This window comes from Bombyx mandarina, chromosome 24 (assembly GCF_030267445.1).
Source record: "Bombyx mandarina strain Sakado chromosome 24, ASM3026744v2".
In the NCBI taxonomy this organism is placed as follows: domain Eukaryota; kingdom Metazoa; phylum Arthropoda; class Insecta; order Lepidoptera; family Bombycidae; genus Bombyx; species Bombyx mandarina.
In genome coordinates this window covers 4,805,860-4,830,177 of record NC_143230.1, presented here as the reverse complement: position 1 = coordinate 4,830,177, position 24,318 = coordinate 4,805,860, and the positions used below count along the sequence as shown (strand labels likewise).

Genomic DNA, 24,318 nt, shown 5'->3' with positions numbered 1-24,318 from the left:
AAAATACATTCATTCAGACAAAAAAAGAATTTCAAAAACTCGTCATTTGCAAAATAACAACAGAATTAAAAGAGTTATTCTTGAATATATTAAAAGAAAACCTACAAGTCTTCCTCATATTTCTTAGTGTATCGATTTCAGAAGACTTATAACCGTGTTGTCTTACTGTTTGACTTCAGTAAACACGTTAAAGCTATGTTCTATGTAGTTCTTTTTTAATAACGGCATTTTGTGCAGCGCTTTAATCTTTTTCAGTGCAGAGCTTATCTATAAATATCAATAAAATTGGAGTGTCTGTTTGTAATATTGAAATAAATAACCAAAATAACATTTTTTACAATTTTTGTCTGTCTGTTTGTTCCGACTAATCTCTGGAACGGCTGGACCACTTTTGACGGGACTTTCATTGATAGGTAGCTGATGATATAAGGAGTAACTTAGGCTACTTTTTAGACTCGCTTCGCCCCGGGCGTCACCCGCAGTTATTGTCGTAGCGCGCGCAACATGGCGGGCTTCGCCTATCAATATTAAAATTTAATGTTTCTGAAGCGAAGCGAGGGCGGGTCGCTAGTCAATAATAAAATTTAATGTTTCCGAAGCGAAGCGAGGGCGGGTTTACACCCTGAGAAAGAATAAAGTCCACGCAGAGAAAGTTGCAGGCCGAAAGTTAGTTCATACTAAAAATGTACATAGCGTATCTTCATCCAGCAAAAAAAAATTCTCGTGGGCTATATTTTTCTACAACAAAACCATGTGAAACCGTCGGTAAAAACAGTAATAATAATATACATAATATAAATATTCTATGCCAATACAACTGACATAATTACAGCAATAACAATGAAAAACTTGCACTCCATTCTGTAAACTAAGTCGACACAAGATTATACTGTCTAGACTTTCCAGTTATCCCCTCATTAAATAAATACAGTTAATTATTCAATGATAAAGCTCCGCTCGAGAAAATGACACCTCATTTTGACATCTCAAACCTCGAACCAAAACCGGTTGGAGTCTTAAAAAAAGCGCTTAATGACACGCACGTAAGCGTAATGTGCATAGGGAATATCTTACGTGTAATTAGGAGCAGTTTTTAATTGTAATTCGCCTTCGAGGACCGACAGTTCTGTTGTATTCAAAATGACAGTTTTTAAGCCCTAATTATGTATGCTTTTTTTGCAGCGGTCGTACGAATGGCCTCCGTTAAACATTTACGGTTAGTTAATTAGTTATGTTATTCAATAATAATAACAAATCACGTACAAATCCGGCCCCAAATTTAGGATTCTCTGTGTTATGGGTATAAGAGACTGACATTCTTATATAAGTTTTTTTTTATTGCCTTTGTAAGCAGATGAGCATACGGTCCACCTGATGGTAAGTGGTTACCATCGCTCAAGGGCGTCAGCAATGCCAGGGGCAGGACCAAGCCGCTGCCTACCGTTAAGTACTCTCCGCCTCGATTGAAGAAGGACATGTCATAGCACTCGGGAAACATCGTGGAGGGGAGTTCATTCCAAAGCCGGATGGTACGCAGCAGAAAAGATCTTTTAAATAGATACATCTATAGATATTAATTACCCAGATAAAGAGCAAACAAATCTGTTCATCACACGAATGTTTTCCCGATGTGGGAATCGAACCACGACCCTCCATGCCACAGTCAGGGGCGCTAGCTGCTGCACCACTGAGTCAGTTTTCACTCGGTTATTTCCTCTACGTTTATACTAGATGAGTCCAGAAGGAAGTCTCTGTTGGACGACTGATCAAAATCACATGCACTGTGTACGACCAAGACAAAGTTCTACGAAGCCGAAATTGGCCGATTGTCTCTTTGTCGAAGTGCAGTATTTATTGCCGGGTACTGTACAACATGAAGGCCGTTACCTACCTTGAGAAATGAGGGTTGAATCTTATTACATTAATGGTTCTTCGAATAAGCGACGCGACACGATAACTCTCTTATTTAATTACATACCCGACTCAGACGACAACACTCAAAGCCGTCTTCGTCCTAAGAACATGTTTTTAGATCTTCCCGATCCATTCTCGATGCTGTTAGGGCCTTTTTTTCTTTCCTATGCTGATAGGCTTGAGAGGCTATTTCAGCTTTACCTTAGCGAGTAGGTAAGCTCTCGGGGCTCAAACCGGAAGTGTTACTAACACTGGCCTTACCAAGAGCAGTGCCTCGCCGAATCTACCACCGGATCGGAAACGCGATCCACTGAGAAGATCCGGCGAGAAAACTCAGTGGGCTGTGTCTATGGGTTAATTTACTCGTCGAGCCCTTCGTCGCAAGCGACGAGTTCGGCGAGGATAGGGTCTTCAAGCACCTGTCACCGTTCTCATCGAACGTAAGAATCACTGTAGATTTCTATATTAGTATAGTATAGATATAAACACAGCCCACTAAGTTTCTTGTCGGATCTTCTCAGTGGGTTGCGATTCAGTGAAGCACTGCTCTTGTTAGTAGCACCGAGTTCGCTCATATTGAGCCCAGTAAGCTCACCTACCACTACGCGCGTAGCTGGACGCCATCAAATATTAGGTAGGGATAAATTTAAATATAAAATGGTTGGTTTAACCATCATAACGAGAAGTATGACGGCTCTGCGGCTAAAATAGGCAAGCTACGCGATTTTTGGAGTCAAGGAGAGACTTCCTACTCGTCAATAAAACTCGCCTGCTTTCATACGATTTTTTTGTAAACTTTATTCCTTGTTACAGTAACAGACAATGTGTGTAAAATCACAAGACGTTTTCGCTTTGATTTAATAATATGTATATGTTACAAGACAGCTTAGGTATGTGAATGACGAGATTCGTGTACAATCAATGTTAGGGAAGTGTTATACTTCGAGTGAGTTCGGTGCTTCCTTTGCATCTTGTTTTTTGACAAGTCTTAGTAGATTGCCTCGCTGTTCAAGTGGTCAGTGACTAATGTAAAACGGGCTTCGACCAGAGATTGCGAAGTACATTCGGTATTCAAGTGTAATTATATTAGTATTTTATGTATTCTTGTATTCAAATCAGGATAATAAAGAATAGTTTAAAAAACTAACAAAAGACGTTTTTATTATTTATTTTTTAGTTGAATTTCAATTTTTTTAATATTGAATTATCATCGGTCCTTAATACCAAATTTCGAGTTAATCCGACGTTTTGAAGGGGGTCAAAATCATGTTCAAAGATTCCGTTACATACTATCATACATACGTCTGAAGCTAATAAAAGCGTATTAAAAACGATGATGAATAAAACAAACTAGCAACCCGTCAGGATTTGCATTGAAATTATAATACGTTATAGTAATAATGTTTAAATAAAAATTGTTCAAAGCTTTAATTGTATTGAATTCCATTATTCTTCCACCAAAAGTGACTAACTTCTTATATCAACTTTCTATCCCAAACTCACTCAATAAGGTGCTGCTTATAGAAAATCGCCAATATATGTATACATTTACTTCTAACAAGAAACAGATATTGAAGATTAGTATTTTAGAACGAACGTGACGAGTCTTGATATGTTGGTATACCCACCCACCTGATGGTGAGTGGTTACCGTCGCCCATGGACTTCAGCAATGCCAGGGGCAGAGCCAAGCCGCTGCCTACCAAAAAGTTACTAGTACAAGTTCAAACGATCAAAGTAAATGCTCCTTCAAAAGCAAGCCCGGTGGATCCGAGACAAATCTTCGGCAATTAGTCGGACAGGTCTAACATGTGTGTGGAGTGACGCGTTTACACTTCGCGACGGACAAGTCACTATCACTCCAATTATAATATACGATACGATATCGTTACGTTGTTAGTTTTATATTAACGGATACATGTTAATCGTATTTTATAGGATTCTTATTACATTTAACTTGATACTTACTGGTGGTAGGACCTCTTGTAAGTCCGCGCGGGTAGGTACCACCGCCCCGCCTATTTCTGCCGTGAAGCAGTAATGCGTTTCGGTTTGAAGGGTGGGGTAGCCGTTGTGACAATAATGAGAGCTTAGAACTATATCTAGAGGTGTGTGGCGCATTTACGTTATAGATGTCTATGGGCTCCAGTAACCACTTCACACCAGGTGGGGTGTGAGCTCGTCCACTCATATAGCAATATAAAAAAAAAGTTGAAACTGAGACAGAGATCTAGGTAGGTAACGGTAATGATCTTATGATGTGTGATTTAGCTTCGGTGACTATGGGATATATATAGCAGTCTACCTATGCCCGTCTACCTATGCCCGTCAACAGCATTTAAAATATTAGATAAAAGTGGATAGATAACATGTTTGTGTTTCATCAAAATGTACACATTTTTTTGGTAAAAGATTGTTAACTATGAATGTGGAAGGATATAGAGGAAGAGGTAGATCTAAGAAGAAATGGATGGATTGCGTGAAAGACGATATGTGTAAGAGGAGAGAGAGTGAGTGAATAAATGGTATACCTATAATAGAGGAGTATGGAAGGAGAAAACATGTTGCGACAACCCCAGGTGACAGGAGAAGGGCAGGTGAAGGACGCCCTCGACATAATCACTTGTTTTACGAGTATATGTATCCTTTCAAATATATCTTTAACTTTAGTTAGGCGTTAATGGTATAGAAAAACTACACTATTATTTTTCCTAAATACTTCATTTAGATAATTCATATTAAATGTTGGAAAAAGTGTTACACAACATTATTTGCTATTGAAAATGATTAGTAATTACGTGTGTTTTAATTTTATTTCTGCTATTAAAGATAATAGCACTGCTTCGAAGACATTCATCATACATCACTATATTTAACTTTGCGCATTAAGCACGCGTTATTCTATTAACCTATAGACGCAGCCCACCAAGTTTCTCGCTGGATCTTCTGTGGTGAGTGGGTCGTGTTTCCGATCCAGTGCGAAGCACTGCTCTTGCTAGGGCCAGTGTTAGCAACTCCCGGCTTGAGCCCCGTGAGCTCACCTACACGTCAAGGCGAAGCTGAAATAGCCTCTCAAGGCTATCAGCATAGGTAGAAAAAAAAGCTATTCTTACAAAATCGTATCGCTCATTATAAAAGTCATTGGTAAGTGCATCATTCTAACTTGCAGAACCCGTCTCTCTCATTGCGTATTGCAATGCTCGTTTTATTACGCAATTTTATAAAGAACGCACGACATTTCGATTCTAAAACAGTTAATGTGATGTAATTAAATTCTGTTGCTTCCGGGAAATAGGGTAGGTAGGTTGGTAGGCCTTCGTAATATGCCCTCTAATTAAACGAATCCAAGCTTTAATTGATACTGTTTATTTATCATTTCTAGCTACCGTAAATCGTGTTACTGCTTTATTAAAATATTTTAGTGTATCCTATGTATATTCTATATGTGTATATTAGGAATAGTTTTTTTTATTAAGTTTGATAGTTTGTCAGAGCGTGAATGTCATCAGATCGTCTTCTCGCATTAAAACTGTGTAATCTCAAAACTTACTGATTTTACAGGAGAGCGTTTTAAAGGTTTTTGACATGTAATATTTTTAATATTAATCATATTTTTGGAACATTATTTATTTTATTTTTGACCAGTTACATTATCTGTCTTTAAAGTAAGAAAATAATGTATTAATTTTGTTAATAGTAGTCAAAACATAGGTAATTTTTTTTTTTAATCTAAAACTAAACTACGCTCTTTTGACAGTACTTATGAGAAAAATACTGGAGATACCAAATGTTTACGCATATTAACTCACTTCAAATATTTTTGTAAAATTTTACACTTTTAATGCGAAAAGGCGAGGTGTGAATTATCTTGAAATATGAGGTATAGAAATGCAACGGCAGTTTCATAGGAACCTAAGCTGAACACAACCTACACTAATACATAGCGGTAGGCAGCGTCTTAGCTCTGCCCCTGGTATTGTTGACATTCCTGAGCGACGGTAACCACTCACCATCAGGTGGGTCGTATGCTCGTTTGTCTATAAGGGTAACAAAAATAAAACCTTTATAAATATTTTACTTATAGAACTAACGAAAATTGTAATATAAAAAGATTTACGGGACATAACACTTCCCGAACGATCACCAAAGTCGTTGCATTAACGGTGAGCAATTAAAATTCCGGTTCGAGATAATTTAATTAATTTAATTAAAGACGCGATTAAACCAGAACTTTATTAAGGGAAAACAATATTTATCAGTGTCGCATCAACTTTATTTTCTTAATATTGAAGTGGGTTCAGCAGAGATTATGGAGCATAAGCGGAGCGATTCTCGTAAATATTTGTCGATGAATTGAAGAAAAATATTAATACTTTTCCTCTTCTTTAGTCACGCTTTTCATAGTTATTATAGGTAGTTTTCCAATTACAGCACAAGAGCTACCACTAAAACTACCTTTTTCAATTACAGAGCACAATGCGACTCAGTGACGCACAATGCCGAATTATGCTTATGAAGCTTAGTTGAGCATTATGCCGCATAATGCGCTCTTGTGCTCTAATTGGAAAACTACCATAATGATTATAATTGCAAACAAATCACGCACGATCTTCCGGCTCTAAATTATGATTATAAACGGCTAAATACACACATATATAGATAATACGTAGCCAGACAAGGCAGTGGCTTGGCTCTGCCCCTCGCATTGCTGAAGTCCATGGGCGACGGTAACCACTCACCAGCAGGTAGGCCGTGTGCTCCTCTGCCAACAAGGGCAATAAAAAAAAAGACAAATACCGAACAAACCTGTTCATCACACGAATATTTGCCCAATGTGGGAATCGAAGCCAGGACCCTTGAAGCAGCAGTCAGAGGCGCTAACTATTGCACTACCGAGTCGGCTGAAACTTATAGTTTTCAGTTTTGTATTAACTCATCCAATTTAGGAGCTATTGTTCCCGTACCCTTTGTGGACTTGCATATTGGCAAGTCTGTCGGAAACTTACACACAAGACAAAGACCTAAACGAAACGAAAGAAACGAATTGAAGAAACGATTTAAAAGAAAGTATTATTATTCTTATAATTATTATTATTCTTCTTATTATTTATTTATAATAAATATACTGTCTGTAATCGGGAATGAGGCTTCAAGTCCAATATTATTGTTTCATTTAATTGCACATAAAATCGAAAAACGAAATACAGAAAAAAAAAAAAAAATTTCAATGTCACACAGACATAGATTTTAGTGTAAATTTTAATAATAATGCAATGCATAAAATGCAAATCATGGATTCACAAATGGATAAAGCAAAAGTAATACTAAAAGAGGGAACAAAAATAGTCCCTCCCTATGGCACGTTGCTATGGATATCATGGATATGACGATATACCCTTAAAAGGGATGGCGTCAGGTAAGCAGTCGGTCGCAAAACTCATAATCATTATAATTCATTACAAATCATCATATAAATATCACCCCTGTCAGGAAGGCGATCTAGCCTGAGCAAAGGGGATTTCCTCGAGTTCCGTTCCGTACTTAGTAAAGGGTCACGAGGACCTAAGAAGTCGTAAAACTCATTACAAATGCATAGAGATGCAGCATAAAAAATATTTCATACTTTGTCGACTCCACGTAATGTGGGATAAGAGCAAGAAAAAGGAGATTTGCTACAGAAAACATAGATTTTTTTTTTATAATTTATAGGGTTAGGATTATTTAGAGGGTAGTTTTGCCTCAGTATTCAAATGTCGACGGAGAACGCCTTAGTCCTTTGTGGCCGCGAAAACCGACAATAATGTAATGATAAAAGTAGTTTTTACTGGTGGTCGGACCTCTTGTGAGTCCATTAGGGTAGGTACCAGCACCTTGTGCCTATTTCTGCCGTGAAGCAGTCATGTGTTTCGGTTTAAAGGGTGGGGCAGTCGTTGTAACTATATCTCAAGGTGGATACCTTGGTGCATACCTTAGAACCCATATCTCAAGGTGGTTGGCGGCATTTACGTTGTAGATGTCTATAAGCTCTAGTAACCACTTGACCAGATGGGCTGTGAGCTCGTCCACCCATATAAGTAATAAAAAAAAAAGTTTGCCTCTGTTTTCCTAGTTTTCGAAGCCACGCACATAATTGAGTCGACTATTATCAAAGCCGGCAATGTGACTTTTGGACAATTATTGGTAAATCAGAAAAACGAATTATTGACTTTGTATTCCATTGGCAGTCACAAAACTCTTCTGAACGACATCTTAGATAAATAACAGGTTAAGTATTAAAATTTATTTAATGCAGGTTTTGAACCGTATTCTTTGAAGGAGACGATTATATTCAAATCAATCTGTATTGACATATCAATAACATTTTTTTGTCCTAATGCACAGATTGCCACCTTTGATAATAGACGACTCAATTACCATAATCTTGAGTTATTCATATGGTTGTCGTAGAGATCTGGTGTCATTACCAGTTCGCTGACTTACGCGTATAACCAAGTATGCCCCGATACCGAAAATAAATAATCGTTTCTTTTCACAGATTATAAGTGTGAAAAAGAATCGGTCTGTGTTATAGTAGTTTTTTGAGACTTCAGCCTAACGTCTTAAGGTGTGTAAGGTCTGCGGGATCCAGTAGCCATTCTCAGTGAGCTGTGCCCTCATAGATCCAACAAGAGAAAAATAAACGAAGCGATCATAACGTAGAACTCTCTAAAGCCATATAAATAACACATTCTTGAACCGAGGAGGACATTGACCCCCAGCCAGTCCAACAAAAAGCCCAGCAACACAAATAAGCTATTGTGGTTAAATAAATTAAAATTCAGTATCACTGGATCTCATAAATAAACTATAAATTCGCCAAAACCTGTTGCATCGGAGCAGAGGGGCTATACAAGAAATGTTGTAAATTTAAAATGTTTCTTAAACGCGTTTCCGGCGTGAAATATATGGCCATTGTCCATTCATAAGTTCGCATAATAATGACATTAACATGTCAAATTGAAAAATCATATGTTTCTCAATAAACGATTATTTTTTCTTTAAGCTCTTACGTCCGAAACAAATATCACGGACTCCGGTTACCCCTTAACATTATCTGGCCGTTTGCCCGCCTATACATCTAGTCAAATTTAGAAAATTAATTTATGTCAGATCTACTGGTGGTAGGACCTCTTGTGAGTCCGCGCGGGTAGGTGCCACCACCCTGCCTATTTCTGCCGTGAAGCAGTAATGCGTTTCGGTTTGAAGGGCAGGGCAGCCGTTGTGAGTGTACTGAGACCTTAGAACTTATATCTCAAGGTGGGTGGCGCATTTACGTTGTAGAAGTCTATGGACTCCAGTAACCACTTAACACTAGGTGGGCTGTGAGATAGTCCACTTATATAAGCAATAAAAAAAAATCAAGCATGGCGTTAGTCCTTGATTCCCGCTCCGCTCATCAAAGTAACCCGGACTTAATCTTCAAGAGCTGCCCCAATCAAACTATATCTGCTTTAGTTTCCAATTAGTTTTAATTACTATGGATATATCATTACGAAGCATCCGATGAGAGGTGTTTTGTTTCACAAGAAAGAAGTATCGTTAAAATATGAAACATTAAGAAAGCCATTGGAAATATTTGTTTGAGAACACACAGGAGATGTCGTATTTTCTTTTCTGACTATTATTAAGTACTAGCTGACCCGGCAGACTTCGTAGTGCCTCAATCGATAAATAAAAGACCTTAACTTTTGTATAAAAAAAACTTTAAACAAACAAAAAATCCATCCGACGGGGGACAAATAAAGGGAAAAACAAAATTGTTATTTTTATTCAATTCCGAGTGTTTTCATATTTTTTTATTTTTTATGTTTATTGCTAGATGGTTGGATGAGCTCACAGCCCACCTGGTGTTAAGTGGTTACTGGATATACCCCCATAGACATTTACGACGTAAATGCGCCACCCACCTTGAGATATAAGTTCTAAGGTCTCAAGTATAGTTAAGTATTATTTAGTACGAGTATAGTCAAGTATAGTTTATCTACCTTTTAAACCTTCTCTGGACTTCCACAAATAATTTAAGACCAAATTGGTCTAGCCGTTCTCGAGTTTTAGCGAGACTAACGAAGAGCTATTCATTTTTATATCAAGCATTTATATACGCAATAACTACATTTTTTAAATAAAAAAATTCCCAAATATTTTCTCTATACGTGGACGAAAAACTGATATCTGCACTTATTAATTTCGATATCGAATTATTTCATAGTATTTTCTTCTGTTTTCGCGATTAAAACTATATAATATTGACGGTTCAAATAATTCTTTCGAATATATTAAGGAGTACTTTTTATATAAAACAGATTGAAGCTAGCACAATATTAAAATTTCCGCTAGGAACAATACCTCAGTCGTACGACAATAATAAAGGCGATATTAAATGCTGGATGTGGACTGGGCAGGACCAGGTCAATGTCAATGGCAAAACAAGTTGTTGATACCCTCGCTGTGTTTTCGCGCGGTTGCTACTCGAGAAGTTTTTGTCTCCAGCGGCCATATATTCTTCAAAGCAATGCACCTTATCCACTGCCCCTTAATCCCGCAATCCTTCAGCCTATGTTACCTTAGTTTTTTTGCAAATCTCCTCATTCTTGGTTCGATCTTACAGGGAAACTTTGAGTTACTGGTGGTAGGAAGGACCTCTTGTGAATCCACGCGGGTGGGTACCACCACCTGGGCTATTTCTGCCGTGAAGCAGTAATGCGTTTCGGTTTGAAGTGTGGGGCAGCCGTTGTAACTATACTTGAGACCTTAGATCTTATATCTCAGGTGGGTGGCGCATTTACGTTGTGGATGTCTATAGGCTCCAGTGACCACTCTAATACCAGGTGGGCTGTGAGCTCGTCCACCCATCTAAGCAATAAAAAGAAAAGCATAACCTTCGAAATTGCCCTTTGAGTTACTTTGACCCTCTGATAAGGCTAACAATCAGTTGTGGCACACAAATTGCTTACTGGAGCTAAGAGAGTTATAAGCCAACACGAATTTGCTAGTTTATAACACCATATTTTGCCAATTCATAAATCAATCGCATGCATTCGCTACGTGACATCAATACGCTCCCGTAATCACTTATCATCTGTTATTCCGACAGCTCGACGGGTCCGATGCAATAAAAACACTAATCCAAAAACTATCATTACCTTAATTATCCGGTCGGTTTGATTGCGCGTTAAATTCTCGAACTGGTAATTGTAAGAGTTATTGCCTTTTATGCCTTCCCGTTGCAACATGCGCCTTGAGTACTTGAATTGATGGTCGGACCACCGGCTTCTTGAGTTTTATTTGCGTTTGTCAAAGTTTTAATGTCTCCATTACAAAGTGCCTGTCGTCATGTGAGGCTCTCACGCGATCAACCGCTACAGTTTGAGGCGTTGTTGCTCCTGTATACCTGACGAAATATAAACTTTAATCCTTTTAGTGCTGAGCTTATTTTCACATATTTCGCAGATGCTGCTGAAGTATTTTTGAAAAATAAAGTAGGTACCTTATAAAAAACTATAACTTAAAAAAAATAATGTATGTACAAATTAATGATAAACTAGCAGATGACCGCTTTTTTTTATCGATAATTTGTGTTTTTTAGAAATTATATTTAAATACGAATTACATATTGATAAAATGATGAAATATGAATTTTTCGATCTTACCGACAGAATAATAAAAAAATATGAACTGGTTATTTAAAGAAAAAATCAAAATTATCGAGATGCCGTTTCCGAGATTCAGATTATATGTATATATTTATATACAAGACTTGCTCGTTTAAAGATATTGATAAATTTACAGCACAATAATTTGAAATGGTTTTTTATAAATGTTATTAACTTATTAAATACATTATACCTGCTCGCGGTTAGTACTGGTCGATACCTAATATCTATAATCAAACTGGACAAAAAGTCGGTATTTCGACGCCCCGGACTTTATACGCATTAATAGAGAGTCGATCTAGCGACGTAACGCGGCTTAATTTCTCTGCGAAATTACGTGACCTTAGTTCGTTAAGCCATCAACTGACAATTTTGCTCAGTGCACATGTATCCAGACAAACTTTGTAACATACTGCTTAGCATCAGTAATGACAGCAACACTTGGAGACGCAACGCGGAAGCTGTTGTAGCCAATAAAAATGCAACGTCATTAACCACTACTAAACTAGGGGATTATAAAATAAATAAATAAAAAGTTTCGAGTTAATTGGACGAACATTGTCTGGACGCGCCTAAAGTCACAAATACACATGTAATAAAATAACATTAACTTCAGGATTACTTCCAGAAATATCATCCCGAAGCCGTCGGAGAATTTAACGCATTGCCGAACCCGTAGCAAAGTTAAAACACGCGTTTTCACTTAAAGCCCACGAAAATGCAAATGAAATGCAATTTTAGTGCCCTAAAAACTGAACCGAATATGGCTTGCACGGCGCACGGGGGTTATCTGCAAACTTAACCGTTCGGAATAAAGGTTATTTTTGTTTGCGCGACGAAAAAGCAAAAAGTCTCGTTGCAATGCAGACGAATTTAGCGGGAGACCGGTGCACGGTGCTGAAAAAAAAGCTAAGTAAACTGCTTAGACTTTGGCGAACTACGTAAACTTTTAGACTACGTCATTAACGTTGCAATTCAAAATAAAGTCACCTAAAGATATATTAAGACAGGGGCTTTAAATGTAGGAATTGGTTTACGGTGGTCTTGGTTACTTGGTGATTACAGGAACCTACAGCCTAATTAGCGCCACACACCTTGAGAAATGAGATAAAAGCCATCGGGGCCTAAATGGATAAGACGCCTGATGTACTCGTATCGAACGTGACGATTATGCTGGTGGTGGAATCCCCCAGCCATGTATGGAGGTACCAAGTTTTGTGTGTACCAATACGCTTTTATTAGCTTCAGACGTATGTATGTTTGTAACGGAATCTTTGAACATGATTTTGACCCCCTTCAAAACGTCGGATTAACTCGAAATTTGGTATACTTATTAAGGGCCAATGACAATTCAATCTTTAAAAAAAATATAAAAAATAATAATGAAAAAATTAAAATTCAATTAAGAAATGAAAAATAAATTGTAATAGTTTAAAAAACTAACAAAATACACTTTTATAGAAAATACAACTAAAAAATAGAAAATATGGATTAAGAAATGGATTTTCTATAAAAGCATAATATTTTGTTAGTTTTTTTAAACTATTATTTAATTAGGAAGGCTATTCTCCAAAATCTAATACATTATCATCATCATCATTCTCCTGCCCATACTCCTCTATCATATACCGTTTCTTCGCTCACTCCTCTCTTACAAAAATCGTCTTTCACGCAATTCATCCATTTTTTCATAGGTCTACTTTCTTCTTTCCAAGATCCAATACAAAAACTAAAAATTTCAAACGTTCACAATTAGAATATCCCGATTCTATTTCGATACGTTTGGGGCTTAGAGCTCCCTAATACGATGCCCCTCTCTAAAAATACCTTGGAATAGATGTAGTCTACGTGTCAGCCATCCATTGTCTGGCTTACTTGATGTTGCAGTAGTTAGCGGACCTAACCGTTGCGCCGAGGGTCGTGGATTCGATAACCACATCGGACGAGCATTCTGTGATGAACAGGTTTTTTTGCTCTTTATTGGGGTGTTTACTATCTATACATGTATATCAGTAAATTTGTCAGTCTCTGGTACCTTTAACACTGAGAATCCTAAATTAGGCCGGATGACCGTGCGTGATTTGTTCCCAGCTATTATCATTGTCAGTGGACTATAGAAATGCAGCTCTCAAGTTCATTAACCTCATTTCAAAATTCCCATGACTCTGAACCAATTTTGCTGATCTCTAATCATTAGTGTTATAAACGCGAACTCTGTCTAGGTTGACGTCTTCTTACCGAAACACCTGAACCGATTTTGACGAATGCCTGTTTGGAAACAGTTCGAGCTCTGGGAAGCTAATCGTAGTTCACTCCGGCGAATATACCGGAAAGTTTTGTTAAGTAACATGTCAGTGTTTGTCTGTCATCGGCAACCAGCCTTTCAGTATGGACGTCCTTATTATCAAGATCTTAAAGTCGTGGTTTACTAAAACATAAGACGTCCGGTGTTCTAGTATCGAATGATATGACTGTGTGGGTGTTCGAATCCCGTAGGCTACCTGCCATTTTTTCTAATTATAAACACGTACTTAGCATAATATGTTTAGGGATGACTTCCACGATGAAGGAAGTACATGGGGTAATAAAAATCGAAACTCGCCAATACATTATTTACCTTATTACTAGTGGTAAGCCGTCTAGGGAAATCATACGGATAGCTACCACTATCTTGTTTGTAGGGTGGGGCAGCCGTACTATAGAACTGAAGCATAGAATGACATTAACTTTGGTAACCTCTTTGGACGCTGGTAACCATTTAAGGCTTCTTTATTAAAAACGGCCACAGTCGAATCTCCATTCTCCCTTCCCTCGGGAAATCATACGGGTAGTTACCACTATCTTGTTTGTAGGGTGGGGCAGCCGTACTATAGAACCGAAGCATAGAATGACATTAACTTTGGTAACCTCTTTGGACGCTGGTAACCATTTAACGTTTCTTTATTAAAAAACGCCCACAGTCGAATCTCAGTATGGTACAACGCCTATTGCCTTTTCGTGGCCCATTTAATACTTTACAAAGTTACCTTTGTGAGCTGAATGATGTGTCTCGACTTTATTTAGGAATATGCGACGGATGGCCATACCAAAGCAGCTGCTGTCGCAATCCCGAGCTCAAATTAATAGTATTAGCTCGCAGTGTTGCACACAGGATCCGACCACTTTACATTCGGAATACTGCGGGGACTTTCGGAATAAAATCAGTCGAGTATCCTCTTGTATCTGCGATCCACATCCCAGACAAATATTGGGTGTCCCAATAGGAGGTTTCATTTTGCTGGTAAAATAAATAATGGTTTAAAAAAGCTAAAAAACACGCTTTATACATAATAATATAAAATTCAACTAAAAAATAGAAAATAAATTTTAATAAATTTAAATTGAAAATAGTGTAAGAGAAATAGATTTTATTGTAAAAAAAGCGTGTAAAAAATATTATTTATTTTTAATTTTTTTGTTTTTTTTTTTTTAAATTGAATAATGGAATAATCTTATCAAATTTGTGTATTGTCATCGTCCTCGATAAATCTACAAAGTTTGAATGAAATCTGGCCGCTTAAAGTGGGTTAAAATCGCGTCTAAAGGAGTCAGTTACAAACATACAAACATACAACAAGTGAAGCTAATATAAAGCGTGTAAAAAATACTATTCTTAAGCGAAATCATCGAAGTCCATTTTCGAGAGGTAGGATGGGATTAATAATGGAAAACTGTATCATCCAAATGGCCACTACGGCTTCTTTTGTTTTTTTATTGCTTACATGGGTTGACGAGCTCACAACCCATCTGGTGTAAGTGGTTACTGGAGCCCATGGACATCTACAACGTAAATGCGCAACCCATCTTGAGATATAAGTTCTAAGATCTCAGTATAGTTACAACGGCTGCCCCACCCTTCAAACCGAAACGCATTACCGCTTCACGGCAGAAATAAGCAGGGCGGTGGTACTTACCCGCGCGGACTCACAAGAGGTCCTACCACCAGTTAGGAGCTAATCTTGCAGGATAATGTCCTTTTCATGAAATCTTCCATCACCTCTCCTCGTTCATGAAAACTTCAAGAATTCCATATTTCCATAGTTTTGGAATCCAATATAGACTATTGACATAGACAATAACTTTCACGTATCCGAAAAAGGATAAAAAAATAATTCAATGCCTGAAGGAATGGAATGCGTCCCCACAGACACACCAACTGAGTTTCTTGACGGATCTTTTCAGTGGGTCGCGCTTCCTGCTCTTGCTGAGGCTAGTGTTAGCAAATCCTCTCAGATTGAGCCCGTGAGCTCACTTACCAGCCCAAGCATATCGGGTATAGCCCCTGAGGTTATCAGCGCTTAGGTAAGAAAAAAGAAAGGATTGTGCTGGCGAAAGATGATAGTGTATGTACAATTGTTATTTTTTAACAAAAAAACTGTGAAAAAAAAACAATTGGCGTTTTAGCAAGCGAATGAATGATGCGATTAGCGCAATTACGTTCCTCGTCACTCATTTTCAGTAATGCGGTGTGCTTATTGCAAGTTTATATTAAAGTCTTCAATATTGTGAAGCAAACCGTAATAAGAAATCGTTTGTCAGTCCACGCCCCATACTAGGTTTTCCTGTGTTATAGATAGAACCCCGACAAGAAAAAGAGCATTTCGACCCGACATCTTTACCAAAGGGATCCGATCGGGAAGCGAATTTTTATGTCGATTATCTTACACACATCGTGCTCACATCCCGGATGTGTTTTAATCGGAACTAATTGAATATGCAATTTAGAAAAGGGCACATGTCGCATATTTTGTCGCATATTTTTACTGGTACCACCGCCCCACCTATTTCGGCCGTGAAGCAGTAATGCGTTTCGGTTTGAAGGGTGGGGGCAGCCGTTTTAACTATACTTGAGACCTTAGAACTTATATCTCAAGGTGGGTGGCGCATTTTACGTTGTGGATGTCTATGGGCTCCAGTAACCACTTAACACCAGGTGGGCTGTGAGCTCGTCCACTCATATAAGCAATAAAAAAAAAACGTTTTTTCATATACATGTAGTTTTGAGGCTTACCTACACCCATTTTATAATAATTCCAGTAATTTTCAATTGGCAATTAACACTAAAATATATCTCAAAAATTAATACTTTAAATTTTACACTGCTTTAGAAAATAATCAGTTTTTTTTCATTTCCTTGAACATTTTACATTTTCAGAGATGTGCCCTTTTCGAAATTGCATATTCAATTAATGTATCTATGGTTGAAAGGCTAATTAGCTTGAGCGACATTTTTCCATATTAACAAGAGAACTATTTAAAGTTTAAAATATGGAAAAACAATCATAACAAAATAACTTCTTCAGCTAATTAAATGGAGTAAAGTTAATTGAAGTTCAATTAAAAAAAGATGTGTGGTGTCGTGGGACACCGGATAGGAATGAAGTTCCTTATTATAAAAATATTAATTTTAAGTTCCATTCGAGGTATAAAGAAAATAATTATTCGGGTATACATTTTTTATTACGATTGTTTTATAGATAAAAAAAAAACTATCATACAAAGTTATCGACTTTATTTTATTCACAATGATTTATAAAAAATATATAATAATAATATACAAAGAAACAGCTATTTATAAGAATAATAATAATTATTTAAGCATAATTATGTTCTATCAAAGAAAACCGTAATCACGTAGACTATACATTAGACACAGTATAGCCATCATACTAAGACTGTACATAAATAATAAAAATCTTACGTTACGGACGTTTTTTCCCGGTTAGGGTACCCCCCCGCATCGTCCCATAAGGAACTTCGTTTCAAAACATCGCCCCTTTGATGCTAATACCAAATAAAACTACTTTTAATTACGAAGAAAAATGTCGCTTAAACCAAATAGCCTTTTACTCCTCGACATAATCCATATCTTTCTTTCTATCTACGTCACAATTATTTTTATTGCTTACATGGGTGGACGAGCTCACAGCCCACCTGGTGTTAAGTTGTTACTGGAGCCCACAGACATCTACAACGTAAATGCGCCACCCACCTTGAGATATAAGTTCTAAGATCTCAAGTATAGTTAATAATTAGTAGTTACTATTAGTTACTACTAACTTATTAACACGTAATCTATACTTCTATACTAATATTATAAAGAGGAAAGATTTGTTTGTTTGTTTGTTTCGAATAGGCTCCGAAACTACTGGACCGATTTGAAAAATTCTTTTTCCATTAGAAGCCGACATTGTCCCTGATGAACATAGGCTACTTTTTTATTTTTTTTTTATTTTTTATTTTTGGTTTCATGTGTGTTTTAATGTTTCCGAAGCGAAGCGAGGGCGGGTCGCTAGTACATGATATTTCTCCACGATGAAGGTAATTCCTTATGAACTATATAATAATATGTACGTAATGTAATAATTAGCAACGCTTATGACTCAACCTGACGCTATTCCCTTGGCGAGTTCAACTGAAAAAACCATTGAAGCAGAGAGGTTAATCATGCATCTTAAACTTCGCACACAAAAAGCACTTTAAAATTCGAGAAGTTAAAGACTAAAGTCCTATGGCAATTGTCGATTATTTTACTGGCAATTAAAGTTCTAATGTTTCGAAACAAAACCATGAAACAATTGAAGGCGTAAAATGTTAATTGTTTTAAATGAGTTAAAATGCAAATGAAAATGAACCTTATTCGGTTTTCGCTTGTGACATATTGCGACGGACTTAAATACATTTTTCATGTTTATTTTGTTAACTAAATGTCAAATTAATTTTAAAGACATAAAGTTACAATTGCTAGCAATGTTAATTATTTGTAAACTAATAAGATAACACGTATATAGAACATATTGTGTTAGTCAGTGTGAGCGAGATAGTTAGATGTAATGATAATAATAGGCGTCCTTCATACGAGCAATTTTGAAATGATCAAATTGATTTTTTTTTATTGCTTAGGTGGGTGGACGAGCTCACAGCCCACCCGGTGTTAAGTGGTTACTGGAGCCCATAGATATCTACGACGTAAATGCGCCACCCACCTTGAGATATAAGTTCTAAGGTCTCAAGTATAGTTAGAACGGCTGCCCCACCCCTCAAACCGAAACGCATTACTGCTTCATTTCAGAAATAGGCAGGGCGGTGGTACCTAGCCGCGCGAACTCACAAGAGTTCCTACCACCAGTAAAAATTGAGCTTTAACTCTAGGTATTAAAATATGACAGAAACTCATAGCGAAGGCAACCTGATAAAATCAATTAGTAATTAAAATGAAGAATATTCTAATATAATAAAACTGAATTCATTACATTATTTATTGGTATTGATTCATTGTTAATTAAGCAATTTTTAATCGAATAAATCTATTATCACCCTTTTTTTTACCCCTTAATCGTGAATGTCTTTTCTTTATTAATCACGTGCGTATTCACTTCGGTAATTCGCTATCTGCCATATACTTTTTGGCATAATTGCGTCAATCAATGGCTGCTAAAAAAGGCATAATTCCAGGCAAACTTGATGTACCATTACGACTGATCGCGCGATTGCCCGTCTGTGCAACGCCTAAGCCAATCGCAGAACAAAATCCAACCTACGCGCGTACTAAATAGCGCGTCGGGAAATATATATATAAAAAAATCTAGTTCAGTTCGAACTCCTAAAGAATACAAGGTTAAAATTATCTACGTGTATTCGGCATAACGTATTTGATAGAAATATACTAAATTTCGGAGTGTGAGTCCGCACGGGTAGGTACCACCGCCCTGCCTATTTCTGCCCTGAAGCAGTAATGCGTTTCGGTTTGAAGGGTGGGGCAGCCGTTGTAACTATACTTGAGACCTTACAACTTATATCTCAAGGTGGGTGGCGCGTTTACGTTTTAGATGTCTATGGGCTCCAGGAACCACTTAACACCAGGTGGGCTGTGAGCTCGTCCAACCATCTAAGCAATAAAAAAAAAGTTGGAATGGCGACGATATCGTCACGCTCGTGGCCACTCATCCTGGGCTCAATGCAGGTATGTATGCGAGAAAGTATTATTTATTTATAGATTTATATAATCACAAATGATTACGACCGACAATACAGCTTCTAGGTTAATTGCGATTAACACAATACTAGAGCAGAGCACGCTTTGGTTATTTTCTACCTCATCCCTCGTTTGTGTTCACGAAGAAAGAATGACGTAGGGTTAAAGGAATTTAATGAGATCTTATCTCAAAGAGCTCGCGCGTCCGAATTCGAAGGGTGGAACAGATGGAGCACATAGTACAATTGTTATTAACCGCACGCCTTAAATTAGGTAATGCTTGTTACATTATGATGTCTATGGATTCTGGCTATCATTGAGCACTGGGTAGGACGTGAGCTTATCTATCCAAACAAGCAGAGCTTAGAGGATCAAACTTCAAGTTAACCAATGCGATAATAAATCATAGACGACGGTGCATTCGTGTTGAAGCGATGCACCGGTGTTCGAATCCCGGAAGGGTACCAATTTTTCTAATGAAATACGTACTCAGCAAATGTTCTCGATTAACTTCCGCGGTGAAGGAATAACATCGTGTAATAAAAATGAAATCCGCAAAATTATAATTTGCGTAATTACTGGTGGTAGGACCACTTGTGAGTCCGCGCGGGTAGGTACCACCACTCCACCTGTTTCTGCCGTGAAGCAGTAATGCGTTTCGGTTTGAAGGGTGGGCCAGCCGTTGTAACTATACTTGAGACCTTAGAACTTATATCTCAAGGTGGGTGGCGCAGTTACGTTGTAGATGTTTACGGGCTCCAGTAACCACTTAACACCAGATGGGCTGTGAGCTCGTCCACCCATCTAAGCAATAAAAAAATAAAAAAGATGCATTTCATTCCTAGTCCCAAAGAAGATGCCCAGCCCTTGGGTCTAGCGGGAGCCGAAAGTATCTTAGCGCTTTTTCTGTACAATGCAATGTGTGCACGCGTATCTTCGAATGAGGATCTTTCGATCGGAGGCCTGGTTGTAAAAGAAAAAAGGGGTACCAGAATAGGCCATAAATCATCGGTAAGCTGGAATGACCAAATGAAGGTCGCAGCGTGTTGCACGTAAGCATCAGACTCGCAGCCGAAGAAAAAGGCCATTTCTGCGTGATGTAGCACCTGGTGGTAAAATACGCCCCTAATCTCATGACGGTAGTAGTCATTGACATGCATCACTCCCGAACAGTAATAATAATATTAATTTAGTTGATAAGCCCCCCCTTTAAATTTCTGTCTCCAATACTCAGGCAAGCCGTTGTAATCCTTCGTGCTGGTGGTTTCCACAGGTCTGTGAATTTACCTGGTGATCTATCTAGAATTTAGGTAAATATTAGCTCATTGATTTTCTCGCTGGATCTTCTCACTGGGTCGCGATTCCGATCCGGTGGTAGATTCAGCGAAGCACTGCTCTTCTTAGGGCTAGATGCTAGCAAAAGGCATGTCAACTGCCAACCTGTCAATAATAGCATTAACCAAAAATTTGTTCTGCTTTAAAAAATATGTAATAAACAATAATGTTAAAATATCGAAATACGATGATAAGGTTTGATACAAATATGTAGTTTATATAATATGAAAATTTGTACTGTTGTCCGTTCGTCCCAAAACTATTTCTAAAATGGCAAACGACTGACCATTACACTAACGCAAATGACAACGGTAATTATTATAATTGGATGTGGCCATGCAACAAGGAACCAATGTAAAATATAATATTTCTTGAAATCGTTTCAATTTCAACAAAACATATAAAATATCTGGTAGGCAGTGGCTTGGCTCTGCCCCTGGCATTGCTGACGTCCATTACGGTGACCACTTACCATCAGGTGGGCCGTATGCTCGTCTGCCTACAAAGGCAATAAAAAAAATATATCGGTGTTATCTGTAATGCCTGTGTTCATTATTAGGTCGGCGGCTATTTTATCATTTGGTATAGTTGTTATATAACAACTATACCAAATGATATAGTTTATAGTTATTATAGATTTGGTATAGTTGTTATATAACAACTATACCAAATGATATATATATAGGCAGGCAGCGATTTGGCTATGCCTCTGTCATTGTTGATGTCAATCATTGGCAGTGACCAATCTCCATCAGGTAAGCCACGAGCTTATTAGCTATCGAGAGATGTAAAAAAAAGAAGACACGGAAATGTAACCTCTGACTCTTACAGCTATTCCTACTGACCCTGCCCTTACGCGTCATTATATGTAGTAGGAAATAGAAAATAATATAATGACAGTAAAAATGCGAGTTTCAAGCGTAAAAGTACCGAAAAAAAACGAATAAAATACTTGCAAAAGGTTATCAATAGCATGCATAAAAAAAAAATATATGGCCAAAAATGATGATTCTGTTCTGATTATATAATTACTTTGATTTATTTGAGAAACCAATCATATAATTTATTATAAAATAGGTAAACCAAAACAAGTCTCCACCATTACCATCACACACATACTAATAGTATAATATTACACGTCGGACGTAACTCACATTAAAAATATTTCAAAATTGTATTTCTATACACTACAAGATGTCAACATCGGAGAACTCATGTACACCCTACAAGATTCATTGAAAAATGTGTTGGAAACATATTTATGTATATACTAATAATTACTATAATTATACTAGTAAATAAAATATAAAGGTTTTAATTCACATAAAAATAAATACTATATTATTATAGCTTGGTGGATCTTTCTTGCATTACAACATCGCCACGTGAACGCTTATTCATAGCAAAAAATTAACGCAATTCATTTTAAACAACACATGTAATATCCTATTGCCTATAAAGAGTTTCATTCACTTTTAAACCAACCATCTAAGAGTTCGGAGATTGGAGTACGAACAAGAAAATATATTAATTACCTTTGAAGGTGGAAATCGGCTTTTAAGGCGGCACACTTAGGTAGGTACTAACACCCAGCCTATTTATGCCACGAACTAAAAATGCCTTTCAGTTTGAAGGGTAGGCCAGTGGTTACGCTCTAAAACTGATAGCTAGAACTCATGTCTTAAAGTGGGTGGCGGAATTTATATTGTTGATGTCTATGGACTCTCTCGTCCACCCATTAAAGCATTAAAAAAATTTCGAAGCTACTTTACCAACATTACGCAATGTTTCACAATATTTTGTTAATACTAATCGTTAGATGAAGACGATTCTTCCTGATCGTCTTTGATCATCGAAATTTTTTGATATCAATTGGACTGTGAGCATGGGAGATCCCATTTTAAATTAAAAATACGGTTACTGGTGGTAGGGCGTCTTGTGAGTCCATAAGGGTAGGTATTTTTCTGCCATGAAGCAGCGTTTGGGCTTGAAGAGTGGGGTAGCCGTTTAGAACTCATATCTAAAGATGGGTTGGCGGCATTTTCGTTGTTGATGATTATGGGCTTCGATAGAGCTTAATACCAGGTGGGCCATGAGCTTGTCCACCCGACTATTTTTTTTTAATTGCCCTTGTAGGCAGACGAGCATACGGCCCACCTGATGGTGAGTGGTTACCGTCGCCCATGGACTTCAGCAATGCCAGGGGCAGTGCAAAACCGCTGCCTACCGCACTAAGCCACAAAAAAAAGTTAAAGTCCCTTTACGGTTTTTTGATGTCATTTTTGATGCTATCCTTTTTTTTTTAGGACGCAATTAGAAAAAAAAAAACAGTTTAAATTCGTCAGTTCTTTGAACTTAAGGCCGGATACACCACGTGGTAGGCAGTAGGCAATACGAACGCGCGTTTTTCAACAAGGGGGCGTATTCTAAAAATACGACATGGTAAAACGCACGGCGGGTTAGTCACGTCTCGTCACCCGTCCCCGGGTACGCGCGTTCACGAAAAACCAAAGATTCGGTCTCCGACAATCCGATTTTCGGCTTACGAAATTATATCGAACGAAATATTAATTGTATTGTGTTCTAGAATAGTTGATTATAATTAATTTTTTTTTGGTGATTTAATTCGGTGTTCGTCGATTTCAATTTGGAATGTGAGTACGATTTGTTTTTGTTAAGTCTACATTCAATTTAAAAATACCCTTAAATAGACGCCCAACAAAACCTAACATTGTTTGTTTAAAAGATAATTTTAGAATCACTAACAATACTGCGAATAAATTCTGGAGAAGCTCTAACAAGTTTTGACATTAAAACAAAGACTGATAAACTTATACGTATGAAGAAGCAAAATAATTGTGAACGTTTGTAATTTATATTTAGTTCACGGCTATATGTAGAAACCTAGTTTTCTTTTCACGAAATCGGCACAGGAATATTCTGTTCAGCTTTTAATATATAACATACGCAAGCTGTTTCAATGTTATTAATGATGATGATATATTTTGGGAATTATGTCAATTTCAGAACGCATTACTGTTCTTTGCTTCTTTTTCCCTACCTAAGCCTTAAGAGGCTATTTCAGCGTAACTTTAACTAGTAGGTGAGCTCACGGGGCTCAAACCGGAGTGATGCTAACACTGGCCCTAGCAAGAGCAGTGCTTCGCAAAATCTACCACCGGATCGGAAACGCGACCCACTGGGAAGATCCGACCAAAAGCTCAGTAGCCTGTGTCTATGGGTTGGAATAGACTAGTCGATATAAATACGTGCATACTCATAATATTTCCCAGCTGCTACTCCCTATATTACGCTAGAAGCACCTAGTAACCACGAGGTTAGGACGTACCATTTAACACTGGAA

The 24,318-nt window shown here is 37.5% G+C and overlaps 1 protein-coding gene across 10 annotated transcripts in view; it reads left to right on the top strand.

Moving 5' to 3' along the window:
- The window catches only part of LOC114246699 (irregular chiasm C-roughest protein), a 94,128-nt gene that overhangs the window by 14,753 nt on the left and 55,057 nt on the right, over nucleotides 1-24,318 (top strand). The window contains exon 1 of one of the 10 annotated variants that reach the window (XM_089738188.1): nucleotides 23,388-23,608. The exons of 6 other annotated variants lie outside the window; for them this stretch is intronic. The gene's annotated coding sequence lies outside the window, so the exon portion shown is untranslated. Of the gene's footprint in view, nucleotides 1-23,387; nucleotides 23,609-24,318 lie in introns of those variants that run through there. 3 more of the 10 variants (XM_089738189.1, XM_089738181.1, XM_089738187.1) reach the window with 3 other exon arrangements.